Here is a 16,528-nt window from a genome sequence, read left to right as displayed (position 1 = left end):
AAAGGGGTCGCATAATAAATGGCAGCAGTTACCATCGCCGGGGCAGAAGGAGATGGTGAACAAATTATCGTTGCTAAAACAGGTGGGGGCAGACTTAAAGGAATGTCTAATTAAGACACGGGTATTAATGCAGCAAGTAGTAGGACATAATAGAGGGCGAGGAAACGCACAAGTGAGGAGTAGTTCGAATATGTATGGGGGAACAGTGGGGCCGAATCAGTGTGCATATTGTAAAGAGGAAGGACATTGGCGAGCGCAATGCCCGCATTTACAGAACAGAAATGGGTCTGGTCAAAGGAGACAGCATAGAGGACAGCCAGGAGCGAATGGACCAAATAGGGATAGTAAGCAGCAGCATCATAATAATGGAGGTAATCAAAACCAAGGCCAAAACCAAAATGCCCCAAACCAGAGTCAGGGACAGCAAAATCATCAATATGGAAATCAGAATGGGGGAAATAGAGGGAAGAGTGGAAATGTTTTCGATACACAGCCAAACACATATTACAGTAATAGTAATGATTACACATCAGACGATGTGTTATTTCCCCAATAGGACAGCCCAGGACAGGGGTCGGAACCAGTGTCTATTCCCGTGAATCAGAGAGGACCCTACGTAGAAATGAGAGTCGGGAATGAGGAACACCGCTTTCTTGTAGATACAGGAGCACAGAAGTGTTCAATAGACCATCACTTGGTTCCGAATATACCACTGCCAGGGCAAAAGAATATTTCTGTAGGGTTCGCATGAACCCAGTGTCCAAACCAGTCCCAGTTACTATAGGACCATTCACTGAACATTGTCTTTTCCTTCTAACAGAAAATTGTGGAGAAAATTTGTTGGGATTGAATTTGTTGAAAAAACTAGGTTCTGTTATACACTGCATGGCAGAAGGAGTGTTTCTAACGATATGGCCACACGATGTCCCTTTGTCAGAATTGATGTCCGAAGCGTTACCAGGGGAACTAAGTAAAGTACCAACCTGTATATGGGCAATGCATGACAATGATGTGGGATGTTTAAGGATAGAGCCAGTAAAGATTATTTTAAACCCAATACAAAATTTCGGTTGTAGGTGAGAAAGGATTGAAGAGTATTGTTACCAATTTGATGAAATTAGGGGTAATAGAGGAAATCACAGGCAGTACATGTAACAGCCCGATCCTTCCGGTTTATAAAAAAGGAGGTAATGAGGTACCATACCGTTTCATAATTGATCTACGCGCATTAAACAAGGTAGTACATCCACAATTTCCAATGATACCTGTTTCAGCAGAATATTTTAGAGTAATAGATTTGAAGAATGCATTCTTTAGTATTCCAGTCGACAAGGACAGTAGATACTTGTTCGCGTTCACATTGGGAGGACGATCATTTACATTTACAGGGATTCCAAAAGGTTACACGGAAAGTCCAAGTATTTACAGTAGAGCATTAAAAGAGCAGCTAGACATGCTGGAATTACCCGTGGGTTGTGTACTTTTGCAATACATAGGCGATTTATTACTAGCTGCAGACAGAGGAGATTTTTTAAAGAAAGCACTGTATTACTACTGTCACACCTAGCGGCACATGGCCATAAAGCTAGTTTGAAGAAATTTCAGTATAATCGAAAGGAGGAAGTTTATTTGGGCTACCTACTTTTGAAAGGAGGGAGAAGACTAACGCCAGAATGCATAGAAAGTATTTCTTGTATGTCTATTCCAAAGACACAAAAAGAAGTCTGAGCTGTAATAGGCATGGCTTCATATTGCCGACAATGGATTGGTAATTTTGCATTGATTGTGAAACCATTAGTGAATTTGACTAGAAAGGATGCGGTTATGCCTTTGCAATGGGATGAGGAATGTCAGACAGCATTTGATGGATTGAAAACTGCATTATGCTCGGCTCCAGTTTTGGGTACGCCGAACTATAAGAACATTTTCAGACTATTTGTGTGTGAAAGTGAAGGATGTGCATTGGCGGTTTTGACACAGGAACAAGGTGGAAGAAATAGGCAGTGCGGCTATTTTTCATCTGGGCTGGACCCTGTAGCGCGCGCACTACCACGATGTTTGCGATCTGTCGCGGCGGCTTTCTGCGTCAGTGAAACAAACGGAAGGGATGGTATTGGGGCATACTTTAATTCTGATTGTGCCACATGCCATGGATGTTGTATTAAATAGGACACAGACGCAAGACCTCACCTCTGCTAGATTGACAAGATATGAGATTATCTTGTTTGCGCCCCATATCCAAATTATGAGGTATAGCGCTTTGAATCCTGCAGAATTAATGCCATTAACCATAACAGAAATTGGGAAGAACGAATCACCCCCCCATGATTGCTTAATGGTCACTGAGGAAGAAACCAAGGGGAGAGTTGATTTAAGTGATATTCCACAGAAAGAGCCGGATGGAGATTTATTTTGTGACGGCTCATGTTTTAAATTACCAGATGGCACGACAACTGCCGCATACGCTATCACTACCCTAGAGAGTGTTGTAGAAAGTAAAATAATCCCCTATAATGCAGCACAAGCTGCTGAAATAATAGCAGTAACCAGAGCCTGCGAGATTTCTGAAAATTTGAACGTGAATATATATACTGACAGTCAGTACACGTTTGGAGTGGTTCATAACTTTGGACGACTCTGGGCTGAGAGAGGGTTTCTGACATCACATGGTGCCAGAATTCAACATGGCCCTTTGATTGTACGATTGCTGTCTGCACTCACGTTTCCAAAGCGCCTAGCAATAGTGAAATGCGAGGCACATAAAAAGGTAACATGCAAAATAGGAGAGGGAAACGCGTTTGCAGACAGGATTGCAAAACAAACTGCCACTGATTTAAATACCAAGATGATGACGGTTCAGACAGAGGAAGTACCCTGTATGATAGAAGATGGATTTGCGACTGTCAAAGAAATGCAGGCCGAGGCTACGGCCAATGAAATACAGGGATGGGCAGAGGGATCTGCTGAGTTGGATTTGGAGGGTTGTTGGTTGGACAAGGGAACTAGAAACTGGATGTTGCCAAATTCAAATGTGACTGCAATGGTCACAATGGCCCACAGTCCTACACACATCTGTGCCAAGAAAATGATACAGCACCTTTCTACAGTATGGCAGAATGCAAACATAAAAAAGAATGCAGAAAGGTTGGTGCAGAACTGTATCACGTGTTTACAACACAATGTAGGAAAGGGAACAGTGACACCAACAGGAAGTTTTGGCCCGCCCTCCATGCCGTTTGAGGTAGTTCATTTTGATTTCATAGAGATGGAAAGGTGCCAAAACTTAAAATACGTCTTGGTGGTAATCTGTGCATTCAGTAAGTGGGTGGAGGCATATCCTTTTAAAGACTGCACAGCGATGAGTACGGCAAAAGTAATGTTGAAGGAGTATTTTTCCAGATTTGGCTTGCCCCGTGTCCTATGGTCCGATAATGGACCACATTTTGCGGGTGCAGTGGTGTTACAGATATGTGCAGGTCTCCAGATTGATAAGAGATTCCACAGTTCAAGACATCCGAGTTCTGCCAGTCTTGTGGAGAGGCACAACGGGATACTTAAATCAAAGATTAGCAAGATTTGTGCGGGAAGCAAGTTGAGTTGGGTGGATGCATTACCAATAGCACTATTATGCATGCGTACGTCTGTACAGGCTAAAACTGGGCTCTACCCATACGAGATCATAATGGGGAGGCCGGCAAATGTATGGTGCGCACCTCAGCCAAAACGACTCAGTGAGATAGAACATCCTGTGCTTAGTACTTATTGTGGCCTTTTAATGCAGAAATTGTGTTCGATTCATCAGCAGGTGCAGGAGGCATTACCCGTGCTGTATACCGGTCCGGGGCACGCGCTGCTAAAAAACTTCGAAAGAAAGTCATCATTAGCACCCAAGTGGCGTGGGCCCTATCAAGTACTTTTGGCGACGCAAACGGCAATCCGGGTGGATGGAAGGAAGTTGTGGATCCATACCACCCATGCCAAGAAGAGTCCAACTGCACTGAAAGTCTTGCCTGACACCGATGACTGGAAAAAGACAGCGGTCGCAGAGACAAAAGAAACTGTTGCCAGTGTGCAGCCACCTGATCTGCCAAAACATGAAGTGAAACTCGAAACAAAGCCTGAGACGATTGCCAAAGAGGGGGAAGGACAAAGAGTGCCCCAACGTTGCCCAGCAGAATCGACATCACTGCTGACCGACGTGAAATCTGCCTTGCGAATACCAGCAGAAACAAATCGTGCACCCCTTTGGCGCCCACCAGCACTTGCCAGCACGCCAAAGACCGAATCTGCATTATTGGCGCGGCGCACACCAGCACCTGCAGAAGCGCCGCAGGCTGACTTCAAGCCTGAATCTGAAAGTGCACCGGCATTGTTCACGGATCATACGATACCAGGAGCAAGGCGATACAACCTGCGGCCTCGGAAGACAAAGTGATCTGCATTCTTTTTCTTTTGGTGTTTATGTCAACCTCTGGTTCAGCTCATGGACGGAGAAGGAACCAGGGGTGTAGAGGAGAGAAGCGTGAGAATTGTGCAAGTCGGACATCTCAAGACTCGCAGCTCCTCGGTGCGATCATAAAAGTACATGTGTCCAGACCCAGAGCGGACAAGCTGGGCGCGCATGATACTGAGGCGAGAACTGATCAAAGGTCCTCTGAGCAGTATAAAAAGGGACAAGTGATCTCACCTAAAAATGAACAATCGAATCCAGGCTGAAACAAAAAAGGACAGGCAAAACTGAACTGGGAGAATTTCATTGAACTTATAGACATCAGAGCAAACGCGACGAAGAGAGATATCCACAACGAACTGTGATAAGGAAGAAGAAGGACGACGAGAAATATGCCGGGACCGATTCCAGCCTCCTCCAGCACCAGCACTGCTGAAAATGAGTCAGTTATATAACTATAACTTTAAGAAAAACGCATGGTAAAACAAATTGTATGCTGACACCAACGATAATGATGTGCTTTATGAGCGTGGTGGCACCAATATCAACAACCCTAATATTATGGTGGGTAGAAACAATACACCCATTAGAAATGTTTTTACCAATAATTAATATATCCAATAGTGAAAGCCCGGTCCAGGTGATCACTTATTCCCTACCCCCAATGGAAGAAAAACACAGGGAAGGTTTTGGGAATAATACATTATTATTAATCATGAACATGACACATGCAATCCTGAAGAAAACAAACTGCTGGGTATGTGCCCATTTCCCACAGCATGCTGGGAAAGGAATAGGGTGGTATGTGCAGCCGTTACCATTAAGTTCTGCATGTAGTACATCTTTAGGTACAATGTTCTATGGGAAGTGGAATAAGAGTAATACGGGTCAATTAGACAGAACCAACATGAATGAGGACGAGGAGATAATAATGAAGGCTGTGTATTGTTCCATTTTCCATAAAACACAAGTAATAACCCCAGAGCCCACGAGGAAAAGCACACGAAAAATAACACGACAAAATAGACTAGATAGATTGTCCCCGCCAGAAAAAACATCTGTAATGACGTTTTGTGTAAGAACAGAAGGGAACAAAGATGCGATTCCCCCATCTTACACGGTGGATTACAGCCCAAGAACTGTCCCGTTTTGCTTGAAAAAGAAAGGATCTTTTTTGGTCGGAACATTTACTGGTTGTATGAATATGGTGGTACTAAAATGGGAAATAGAACCAGTATATGTAGGTGATCAAGTTTATTTTATATGTGGAGAGAAAGCATACCCTTGGTTGCCCAGAAACTGGGGAGGTACATGTTATCTTGGGCTATTGTTCCCAGGAGTATTCCTCTTGGAAACAGTAGCCATGGCCACATTATCCAGAACTAGAGTCAAAAGGACTGACAAAGGTGTTTTATTAGCAACTGATGTAGCAAAATCATTTGTTCCATTCTTAGGACAGATAGTGAACTCCTATAATATAAGGCAATTGTCCAGAATCCTAAAGAATACAATAAACACAACAACAGATATATTATTCAACATGACGTTGGAAGAAGGAGGAATCAGGTTACGGATGCTGCAAAATAGAATGGCTCTCGATGTAATCCTGGTTGATCGTGGGGGAATTTGCAAAATAGTGGGATCAGCATGTTGCGTTTATGTCGATGACAATTCCCCCATGATCTTTGAAGCAATAAAGAAAATGCACGTTCTAAGCTCTGAACTCACCACGGGAGAAGGGAGCTGGGAAATAGGATCTTGGTTTTGGGGAATACTACGATCTTGGGGATGGAAGCTGATCTCGATACTAGTAGTGGTGTGAGGAATATTCCTAACGTGTTATTGTGGTATATATTGTTTACCCATAGTTTGTGCATAGGTAACTGAGGGATCTACGGAAGGATGCATGCAAATGATAACAAAGAAAAAACAACCTCATGATCGAACTAGCCCAGACCCAAATGAGATGAGAGTAATGAAAGAGTTGATGGCAATAGATATTACTGAAGGCAATGATGACCACGATAGCATGCGAGCATGCGAGATTCAGACATAAGTACTTCAGATTCATCATCACTAGAGGAGGTTTCAATAAATAGATGAGACGTTTGGCATACGGCCAAAGGAGGGTTTGTCAGTCTAGAAATCTAATTCGAGACCGCAAACGTATTTTGGTGGCTGTGGGCCAACCGTCTCATGCACGATACGACAGAATATAGGTTTTCGAGTGTTCTAATGAACAGCCATTTTGATGTAACAAGAATCGCCATTTTGTTTTCTAACCATTGCTCATTGCTTTCTGTTCCTATTCCTTCGCAGTATATTTTTCGCTTACACTGCTCGACTGAGGAACAATGCTGTCTGTATATGAAAAGGACAAGGCCACAGGGCCGAGAGGATAACAAGAGTTTCGCTGAAACACAAACGTAGGCAGCGCCAGGAAGAATGCCCGGCTCCCTCCTTAATGTAGCCTTGAAGCAGAGCTGCAGGGCATTTAATCATTTTACAGCTGCCAGCCAGTCTCGTTATATGGTAGAATATGTTAGAATAATACCGCTAAAGGCTTCAATTATGCTTTTCTAATGGCCCCCCTTTGCTGAGCCCGCTAAGAGCATGTCGGCTCCCAGGACGCGAATAGCACCTGATAGATAGCAAGGTCCGGAATGTAACCCCCTCTGCATGTAGCTCACTTCCAAGAACAGAAGCGCCATGTTCTATTCAATAACCGAAAGATACCTACGCACTCACAAATTTGCAAATTGTTACTAGAATAGATGTTTGAAAGTGGCTGGAGATGTCCATCGTCACACCAAGTTCAAAGAAACCCAATAAAGAGGGGTGTTAACCATGACATAGCTGATTGTTTGATATGCATTTTGTATATATGTAACTGATGTACGTAATTCACTCTCTTGCGTCCCACGAGGTCTAGTGATACACGTCGCGGGGCGTCGAGACCGAGTTGGCCAACTGAGACTTTTGCTTTGCAATAAAACCCTAGCTTTGGGAATACAACCTCGTGTCTGGCGTCTCTATCGTGTGTGGTGACTTGCCTTGTTTCCATAGACGTCAGGGTCCCCTAGGGGCCCCTTTCACACAGACACATTCACCCATCAACTGATTACTGGCGAAGCGCTCTGCAGGAAGAACCCAGACCAAGACTCCAGAACCCAGATCAAGACTCCAGAACCCAGATCAAAACTCCAGAACTCTGAAAGCAGAAGGCCCAACCTGATTTTAACCCCCAACTTCCAAGGGGCACAACCAATAAAACAGCCAGGATGTGCTGTTTTCTGCTTCTTGTCAAGAACCTTGCTAGAACCCAGAGATCCAAACCAGTAAAGCAGAGCTGTAACCCAGAACCAATCCGTCAGATCCAGTTCAAGAAGCAGTGCAGAGACCCAGTGGCGTGCTGCGTGCAGAACCGGGTGCCTGAATCCTGTCTGGTGGCGAGCAGATTCCAGTCCAAACCTTTGACCAGATCCTGACAGGCCTATTCCTATTCCAAAACCATAGTTCTGAGTATTTAGCATAGAATTGTCCATAGCCAATCTCTTATCTTAAGTAATCCTATCCAACCCATTCTATCCTATCCAAACTGCATGGTAGAATCCCCTTTGTCTGTGAATCCTTCTTTCATCCATATAATTCTGCGATAATTGTAGTGATAAATCATCTTTGCGCTAATATATATTTTCTGAAGAAAGGCAAGTGTTGCAGCGGACAAAGATCAGACAGAGGCGCCTCTGGACTGGTGGCTGTACCGTTGGTATCTTGCATCTTCATAGTCTCCCTTAGTGTCAAGAAATCCTTGTTTGTAAATCTTCAAAAGCGCATCTTTCATTTGAACTCTTGACTCTTTTCGAGAAAAATCGACCTTTACTAAAACCGCTGTAACATTTGACCCGTACATGCTTGGAACAAAATTTAAGTGTCATTTTGAAGCCAACATCCCCAGCTTTCAAGCGAATCCAGAATTCGAAATCCTTATAGTTTTTCTGTAATCGCATTTCTCGCGTGCTGAAAAGTTTGCTGCGATTCTGAATTTGGCTCAATTTCACATCTATAAAATAGCTATTTCTTGCATTTAATCTCTGAATTCAGTTTCCTATCTACTAGTTATTCAGCCATCAGTGCTAGTGTTTACCTGAAGCTATCCAAAGCGGCTACAACAAGTTCTGAATCCTATTTATTAAATTAAAGTCATTTTTAGTGTTTTTTTCCATTCATTACAAAACCACATTCAAAGCATTTGCCCTGTATTGAAATCATTCCTGTTTCTCTCTACGCTTGCTGGGGGAACTGGGATTGAAACTGCATTAGTGGACTGTTTATTCCTGAAACCTGTTTTCTCTTCTTCCATCTCCATCTTGTATATTAGGGGGATTGAGTAGCATCAGGGGGGAAAGAGTGATTACATTGCATTTGATTGAATTCATACCAAGTTTTAGTTTTGTGCTGCATTAATCTCATATCATTGTATTTCATTGCACCCACACAAAGTTTTATCCTATGCTACATTATTCTTTTCATCCACACTCCTATTGATTAAAGAGTTTGTTGATTATTTTAATATTACCCAACGCTGATCAAGGTATAATTATTAATAAGTGTGATATCCAGATATTTTTCATAATTCATAAAAGTGTGATATATATATATTGTTCAATCCTTCAAATAAATATTTTACATTTGCAAAACAACCTTCTTCTTGGTTCAGTGAGACCGGGGGGATTCAAAGAGAGGGGCATGATATAAGGGTACATTGTTCAGAAATAAAATAACTTAGGCATAAAAATATATAATTAAGGTTTCAGCTGGGCATCTCACGCCAGGCATTGACTTAGTTGGAGTGCTGGGTTGAAACCACTTACAGATTGGGGGCTCGGGCGCAGGATTTATGAATTAGATATACCACTTGTGACAGTCTAATACAGTGTGCTAACTGACAGGGTACATAAATCCCTGTTGGGCTACCACGCTGTGTTACACTGTGAAAAGCACCCCTCAAAAGGGAACGCTCTGAAACGGTCTGTTTTGCAAAAATAAAAGAAAACTTCTGTAAATCAGGAAGGAAATCAATATTTCCAGAATGGCAACATTGGTAGAGATCAATGTGGCTAGAGAACACCTTTTGCATAAGTTATTTGTGAGAGGTGAATGGACAGAGCAGGATCAGAATGCGTGGTTGCAGGCAATCACACAACAGATCACTGCAACAGGGTTAGATATATGGAAAGACCAGGGACCCTTACATATGGCCCTGAGTGAACTATATATGGCCCCTAAAGCAAAGGATGAGCACAACAAGATTGCAAAAATAGCACCATTTCTATATTTATCTATTGGAGCCATACAGGATACATATGCTGAAGGCCAAGATCTGGCAAGTAAGCAATTGCAGGCATTAGGAAAGGCCCAAACTGATCTGGACTCTGCTGAGCAGAAGCTACAGAGGAGCAAGGAGCCCGAAAATGAAAGTAGGCAGTATATAGTCAAAATAAAAGAGGACCTGGGTATCCTGCAGCAGGAAAAGGCAGAACAGGATACCAGAATTCTGGCCTTGTTGAAGGAGTACCAAGAAAGTTTGGACTCGCTACTGCAGAGCCAGAAAAAGCTGGAGAAACATGTACATTTCAATAGGGCATGCACAGAGCAGGTAGCCACCCTGCAAAGCCAACTAGATAGAGAGAAAGGGAGAGAAATAAAATAATTCTGAAAGACCTGGACACCCAGGCAGAATTTGATGAGGAGCTGCAGAAAGCTGGTGCGCTTCAAAGACAGAGGGACGACCTGGCGGCACAGAGGTAGGCTCTTACTCAGTAAAGGGACACCTTAGGCCAGGAAGTCTGCCATTTAAAGGAGAAAGTAGAAGAAAATCCTGTGGCCCTTCAGAGACTGGGTGACCTCCAAAATAGGCATGAAAGAGTGTTAGAGCACACCAGAGGGTGGAAGATGCTCTGGCAAGGAAGGACCAGGCCAGTCTGGACAGGACTCGGGAGGTAACCCTCCTGCAGCAAAGAATTGCCCAGTACTCAAAAACAACCCAGGAAGCACAGAGAGAAAATGAGGCCCTCTGTGAGACCAATGACAAGCTCCACAGGCAGGTAGCCATGCAAGAGAGATTGATAGAGACTAGTAAGGCCTTGATTGAGGAACAGAAAGCTCAGGTTCTTGCATGGCAACAGGGAGCAGGGGCTGATAGAGATGAGGTTCGCTGGGAAAGAGAAACACCTGAGCATAACCTCAGGAACCCTAGTACCAAAGGCCTTCACCTCTTCCAAACCCTGGACTCTGCCACCCCCATGTCCACTGGCGCATATGAGCCCAGGGCCACGGGGATGGCAGATTTCAATCCAATCAGAAGTATGGGCTCATAGACCAGTATCTCCCAGGAATGGATGGGCGGGCATCTGATGGGTACCCAAGTACGGTGAAATTTAGTGGGGAACTCCATGAGAGTAGGCCCACTAAGGGCATCCTGAAAACCTCTGCCCGGCTAGGACAGTGGGGTGGTACCCATCAAATCCTGGGAGCAAGGAGGAATCAGAAGATTCCTCTGAGCGCCCCAGGACACAGGAGACTAGGTCCCCACATTCTGCCAGCCATTCCCAGGCTCGCAGAATCTGGGAAAACCTAGAAGACCAGACGGGCACCTCTGGCAGCAGTGCCTCTGAGTCAGAGGAGGAGTGGACCAGGGTTACCCGAACCAAGAAGGCCCTTGCTTAAGGACCCCTGAGAGCAAATCAAGGCGATAAGGAGCGTCATCACGCCCTATCATAAGAAAGCTAGGTATTCTGTTTGGGAGCACTTAGAGCTCTTTGAGCAGATGATGGAAACTTTCCATTTGAAGGACAGCAGTAGCTGTATTCAATACGTGAGATGGACCTTCTCACCAGAATACTCCAGTTTCTTTGCGGGGCTGGAGGACCAAAATCATTCTAGATGGTCCCCCTATAGGGCGGACATCTTGAAGCATTTTTCTGTACATAGAAATCCTCAGGAGGCTCGCAAGGCAGCCTACAACTTGCAAGGTGGGGAGGATCAGGCCCCACAAGAATTTGTGCAGGAATGAAAGCGTGCATTTGCGCAGACCACCAGAAGGGAGCGCATGGACAGCAAAGAATTTGTCAATACTTTTTTCCACACTCTACCAAAGTACATCATGACCCAGCTAGTGCGAGATTTTCATGAGAAAAGATCACTAGACTAGGTCATTGAACAGGCCACCCGAATCTATGAGGTGCAGAAGCCCATAGAAAACGAGAGTAATCCTGAAAGCCCCAAAACAACCAACACCCCTGCTGCTGCAAAGGTGGCAGAGGTGAAGGTTGCGCCCATTTTAGATTTGGAGATGGGGGGGCCTAAAAACCCGCCTGCACAAAATCAGAGCAATCCCAAGCCCGGAAGGCCCTCGGGCCAGTCACAGACAGGGAGCCAAGGAGGTAGTCCCACAAATGGGATCCCTCACTCCCCTGACTATGTAAGTCCCCACTACAAGGGGAACCGACCCATCCTGGGTTATGTGTGGACCCCTCCAGCCCAAGGGGGGATCCAACCAAACAGCACCTAACCCAGGGAACTTCCCTCCTCACTTTCAACAGGAGGGCAGAAATTCCCCAAATACTTGAAAGAACTTTTTCCCCAGATACCCACAAAACCTCCAACCCCAGAACAATCCATCCTTCTTTCCCCACTTTCCTGAGCCCAGACAACCCAATCCGGGAGAGGGGGGGCCAAGGGTGAAGGGGTACCCACATTTTCCCTACCCGGGGTATTATCAGAGAAGGAATAGCGACCCTTCCCGGGATCAGCCCAGGGGAGAAATGAGAACCCTGTATCAGCCTAAGCGGGTGTCACAGCTAGAGCGCCAGGTCCAAAACATGGCACAGGATCTGGGTCGCATGCTGAGGGCTCAACAGAATCCTCAAATGAGCATGCCGGCGCAGAATGCCCCAAACTCCGGACCTGGTGCTCCAGAACAATGCCGGGGGCAGAACCCCGACAACCCACCGGTTCCCAGGGAGGAGGCACAAGGGGAAGGAGGGTGCAAAGCCATGGAGGAACCTTCCTTCCCCACTTGTAAAAAGCCCCTGGAAACCCAGGAACCCGAACCAAAATCTCCTGCCCCTGAAAGTCTGGCACCCAAGGAGCAGAGGGGGGGTAGGAGAAACAAAGAACCCAAACAGACCCATTTTGTGGAGGATGTACAGATCTTCCAATTTGAAGGAGAGGGATCCTCAGAGGATCCTGGGGAAAGGATCTTCTCCTTCAGAGATGGGGGAACTCCTCCCAAGGGAAAATGGGTCCCAAGGGATTCCAACCCAGACTGGGTAGATGTGGGGATTGAGCTGTCGCCGCCCATCATTCTATCCCAGAACCAACTATACCGAAAACCCCTGGTTCAAACCAATCCTGGTGACTGCCTCCAAAGGGGGGGGGCAGCCCATAACCGGAACCTGGGGAACCCAAAGCTTCGCCCATATCTAGTTGCCACCTTTTCTTTGCAGATTCCCAAGACTCCCCACAGAATTCTGCCCAAATCACCTCCCTATCAGTGTCCAAAACTAAAAAACTAATACACCAGTTGTCCAAAAATGTACATTATCTGTGCCCCCAAGCGGAGAAGGAGAGAAGATTCTATGCCCCGGTACAAATACAGGGGCACGGTACAATTTTGGCACTGGTGGACACTGGATCCCTTCTGTCCAAAAAGGCCTTTGATAAACTGAATTCAGGGAGGGGGAGAATTACCAAATTCCTCTCACCCTTATTCCTGGACAACTTCGGAACTTTGACGGGAAGGAAATTCCCATCGAGGGGACTGCAGATTTGGAGATTAAAATTGGGCGACACAAGGTGAAGCACCCGGTCATAGTTGTGACTCCAGAGGGCACCCCTTGTTTACTAGGGAATGACCTCCTGCGAAGGTTGTCACCCCTAATAGACTGTGTAAACAAAGTCCTCTGGACCCAGACTAACCGACCAATAAAATTAAAACAGAGTGTCAACCATGTTAGTTTAAACAGCACATGCCACATGGTTGAACAAAAATCTGACCAAGTAGAATTTCACTTGCAGAACAACCAAATCCCAGACGTGACAGTAATAGCAGTAGGACAACAAACTGGTGATGGGGGTCCTCTCAATTTCTGAAAATCAGCCTTCCTTCCAGTCCAAGGTGGCATTCCACACTGGAAGGAAACATTCTGAAATTATTTACCAATCCACAATCAGACATTCTCACTCCTATAGTCCAGAAAGATGAGAAATCAGCTCAAAGCCTGGCTGATATCCAGCGAATTGGAGAGCAGTTGTTCATCCCAATTCAGTTAAATGAAGGGAAGGACTCTGTTCTCGCCCGAGTGTGTGTGAACAACGGTAAGAGCTTCATCAGCGAAGCCATGTTCCGCCAACTCACAAAATATCCAGCCATTCCCACATTCAAACTGATAGACAAATGGGAAATGGATCTGGAAACACCCAATTCCAAGCATCTCCTGCCAAGCAGGTTTATGCTCAAAATCTCCATAGGCAACAAGAGCATAGTCCATAATTGTTGGGTCGTGCGAGACGTCACTGCCGCCTTTTACTTAGGCAGTGACATTCTCAATCGCTTTGCCACTAGTTTGGACCTAATAAACTTCAAAGCTTGGTCCCGATTAGCAGATAATCTCATGAGCTTTGATGGCCCAGAGAAAGCATTTAGGTCAGCTCAACTGCTGCCTTATGCAGTTGAAATTCAGATTGGAGAGGAAGTCCCCATCCCAGAAAGGACCCGACAATTCTCCCTGGAAGTGAAAGTTAAGAGGCCAGAAATTGAAAAACCTTGATGCCTATATTCATCTAAATGCTTCTCTCCAACAGCAAGGGTTGGAGGTAAACCCAACACCACTAGTCAACATAGGACATGACACCATTCCAATAGAGGTGGATAACAGCGACTTAAATAGTATCACTCTAGCCGCAGACACCATTATTGGAATGGTGGTTGATGACCGACATTTTTCCATAGATTTAGGCAATGAACTGTTAGAACCAATCCCCAAGGACTGTTTTGACAGTGATCGTGAGGACAACACAACACCAGACAGGATCTTTACCCGGCATGGGGGGGAACTTCCTGGTGTACACTTCCTGACCTTATGGTAAGGAACATGTGACTTGTGACTTCAGGAGGGATGAGGTGATTTCCCAAGTCCACGAGGACTGCCTTCCCCACCTGAAGCCACCAGTCCAAATCAGCACTTTGACCAGGTACTTATCCACCCAGCTGGAGGAGGCCCGCCGAGATAGCGAAACCAGAAGTCTTTCCAGGCTTCATGCAGATGGTTAAAGAGAGAGTCAACCTAGCTGATGCCTGTGAGACTCTGGAGCAGATGCAAAAATTGAAACAAGTTTTCTTGGGTTTTCAAGATCTCTTTGCGGTGGACTCATATGACTGGTCGCATCGATATCCACACAACAACAATTCCCACGGACACTGGCATGACTCCAGTGTTTGTGAAGCAATATCGCTTGCCTCTCGCATAAATGGAGTCCCTTACTGAAATAATTAAGAACCTGGAGTCCCGTGGGATAATCCGTCCAGTCCACAGCACCTTCAATAATCCGGTTCTGGGGATATTGAAGCCAGACGGCCAGTGGAGACTGTGCGCCGACCTTAGGGAGCTCAACAAACGGGTCCATACTTCCTGATGGCCTATCTTAAGAGAGGTTGCATACTGGCCACACATGGGGCAGGACCTCGACCAATATTTGAAGGGGTGTCTTGTGTGTGCACAATTTCAGCCAACATCCCTCACACATCGTGCGTCTCTCCAAAAGAGGGGGATGACACTGCCTTGGTCAGATTTACAAGTCGACTATATCGGGCCCGTGATTCGCTCCTCTAGGGGAAACAAGTACATGTTGACCGTGACATGCTTGTTTACTAAATGGGTGGAATGTCTCCCGGCCCCAAACTGCAAGGCAGAGATGCAGCTGCCCTGATAAACAACCACATCTTTTTCGCGTTTTGGACTACCCCAAAGGATCGAGTCAGACCGAGGTAGCCACTTCACCAGCGAAGTAATGACAAAGATGTGGGAGATACTTGGGGTCAAAAGCAAGCTACACATGGCTTACCGCCCAGCCTCTAGTAGTGCAGTGGAGAGATACAACAAAACAATTGTGAGCATATTAAAAAAAGTTTGTGGCAGATTCTGGGCCAAGTTGGGATATTCGATTACCTCTTGTCCTAATGGCCATCAGATCTACCCCTTCATCTGCAACGAAAATGTCACCGTTTGAGCCGATGACTGAACGCAGGATGGTGCTTCCCCAGCATCTGCTCTACAGACCCCAAGAGCAGACATTGATAAATGCCTCCACAACTCATGAGTATGTTGAAAATCTAAGAAAACACCTTCAACATGCTTTTGCCTATGCTCAGCGAAATCTAGAAAGATCTGCAAACAGCATCAAGACCCACTATGACTTGAAGACTACCAGAAAAGAATACAATGTAGGAGACCGGGTCTACTTATACTTCTTATATTTCCAAAGGAACCAAGCCCAACAGCGCACATTTTTGCCTAGTTGGAGGGGACCTTTTGAAATTGTAGACAAAATCTCACCAGTCGCCTACAAAATCCGCATCCCCAAAGGCAGTTTGGCAGAGGGGGAAGATAAGTGGGTCCATATTAACCAACTAAAGTGTTGCCAACCTAGGCACACACTGCAGCAACTGGAGGAGGCTTCTGGAACCCCAGAGGGGGTCACTCCAGCTCCCTAGAATTCCAACGATAAAATATTCCATATATAGTCCATAAAAGACAATAGAAAAATGTGTCCCGATTTATCAAAATGTATGTGTCCGCCCGACTACATTAATAGTGGTGGGGAAATGTCTACCAATATGCTTTGCTTTTGCTTTGTCATCCTAGGATTGGAAACCATGGAAACTAAAATCAAGGAGGACTACCCAGGGACCGGGAAAAAGATCCAAGGGTCCCGGAGTATCGCTCAATACTCACATCAGGACTGGGCGAGGAGAACTGGTCGATCCACCCCTGATGGAAGAAAAAGTGATGCGCT

The 16,528-nt window shown here is 45.4% G+C and overlaps 1 protein-coding gene across 1 annotated transcript in view; it reads right to left on the bottom strand.

Annotated features, from left to right (window-relative positions):
• The window catches only part of LOC138516425 (cytochrome P450 4V2-like), a 539,828-nt gene that overhangs the window by 423,973 nt on the left and 99,327 nt on the right, over positions 1–16,528 (bottom strand). The window lies entirely within an intron of this gene.

Source organism: Ambystoma mexicanum, chromosome 6q (genome assembly GCF_040938575.1).
Source record: "Ambystoma mexicanum isolate Mex_15411 chromosome 6q, UKY_AmexF1_1, whole genome shotgun sequence".
Lineage (NCBI taxonomy): Eukaryota > Metazoa > Chordata > Amphibia > Caudata > Ambystomatidae > Ambystoma > Ambystoma mexicanum.
This window is presented reverse-complemented; position numbering and strand designations above follow the sequence as displayed.